The 1,635-nt window shown below is 42.8% G+C and overlaps 1 non-coding gene across 1 annotated transcript; it reads left to right on the top strand.

Annotated features, from left to right (window-relative positions):
• Positions 1 to 1,305: 1,305 nt before the first annotated feature.
• LOC148555745 (small nucleolar RNA R71) lies at positions 1,306 to 1,412 on the top strand. The gene has a single exon (XR_015888119.1). It is a non-coding gene; the product is annotated as a small nucleolar RNA R71 (small nucleolar RNA).
• The last annotated feature ends 223 nt before the right edge of the window (positions 1,413 to 1,635 follow it).

The raw sequence follows: 1,635 nt of genomic DNA, 5'->3' as shown, positions 1-1,635 counted from the left end.
GATATAGAACTACCTAAAGGAATAGTTTCTAATTCATTAATTTTGTCTTTATGGATACATAAGTCTTTTAGAAACTTTGCATATTTAGGTACCTGTTGAATAACATCAAAAAGAGGAACAGTTACCTCAACCTTTTTGAATATTTCTACCATTTTGGGGTCGGGTTCCGGCCGCTTCCTGGGCTTCCTTGCAAGTTGTGGAAAGGGAATAGGAGTAGTGCTTTCTGTGGCGTCTGCGCCTTTTGGTGCTTCCTCTTGTGGTTGAGCTATTTCTTCTTCAGCTGTGCCCTGTATATCCTCTTCCTCTTCAACATCTTCTATTTCTACCACCTCTTCAGCTGAGGCGTATTCTGGTGAGCTTGGTTCCTCCTAATTCCTCTCCTGCAGTGTGGTTCCGGACCTCAGGGTGATGGCATTAATGCCTCCCTTTGGATTGGGTAATGGTTGAGAGGGGATTCCAGTGGTGCTTGAAGGTTGGTTACTGGAATTTTGTGTTGATCCAAGCTGTGTCATAAAAGCTTGCAGAGTAGAGGTGAGACCATTCAGACTGGCATTAATACTATTCATGATGTTATTTTCCATGGTCTGTTGTCTTCGCTCAAAAGATTGTAGTAGCTCTTCATTAGAAGATAATGAAGAATGAGTAAATTGAGAGGTCTTCTGTTGATTGTTCTGTGGTCCTTGGTTTTACCTCAGGTGAGGTGCTCTGTAAGGTTGATTTTGCTGCCTGCTGTTGTTATTATTCCACCTCTGATTTTCCTGATTATCTCTGCCTCCTCTGTTATTGTTGTCCCTCCAATTCTGGTTTGAATTATCCTGCCATCCATGGTTATTATTTCCACTCTGATTGTACCCTTGGTTGGGGCGGTCATAGAAGTTGTGAGTGGATGCCACCATGTTGTCTTCTTGTTGGAGCTGCGGGCATTCATCAGTGTAATGGCTATAATCAGCACAGATTCCGCAAACTCTTTGTGGGACTAGTTGTTGGTTTTGCTGTGGTGGAGAAGGTTGAGCTTGCTGAGCTTGTTGTTGATTCAATTGCATTTGCTTCAGCAAGTTGGTCATTTTACAAATGCTTTGAGTTAGAGCAACAGTCTCTCTGCTAGAGGATACTTCTGTAACAGCTTTTGAACGGCCCTGCTTCTGTCTGTGGTTCCTAATAGATTCAGCTAAATCACTGATCAATTGCCAAGCCTCATCCGTGGTCTTGTACTTCTTCATAGACCCATTGCTGGCACTTTCTAATGTGGTCTTATCTTGGGGCCTCATACCCTGTGTGATATAGCTGAGTAGCACTATCTTGCCAATTATGTGGTGGGGGCATGCTTTCAGAAGATTATTGAAGCGCTCCCAGTATTCAAAGAGAGTCTCATTGTCATCCTGAACAATTGTGGAGATATCCTTCCTCAGTTTATCAGTAACTTCAGATGGAAAGAATTTCTCCAAAAACTCCTTTCTGAGTGTATCCCAGTTGGATACATTTGCTAGAGTTTGAGTGTAGTACCACTCTCTTGCTTTTCCCTCAAGAGAAAATGGAAAAGCTTTCAGCAGAATTGAAGTTTCATCAGTACCGTCATGCCTGACAGTAGAACAGGCTGCCTGGAAATCTCTCAAGTGCTTGATAGGCTCTTGATCA

The sequence above is a fragment of the Arachis ipaensis genome, chromosome B6, assembly GCF_059453495.1.
Source record: "Arachis ipaensis isolate K30076 ecotype BB chromosome B6, ASM5945349v1, whole genome shotgun sequence".
Lineage (NCBI taxonomy): Eukaryota > Viridiplantae > Streptophyta > Magnoliopsida > Fabales > Fabaceae > Arachis > Arachis ipaensis.
The sequence above is the reverse complement of the archived record's forward strand: the minus strand, read 5'-3'. Positions and strand labels throughout refer to the sequence as shown.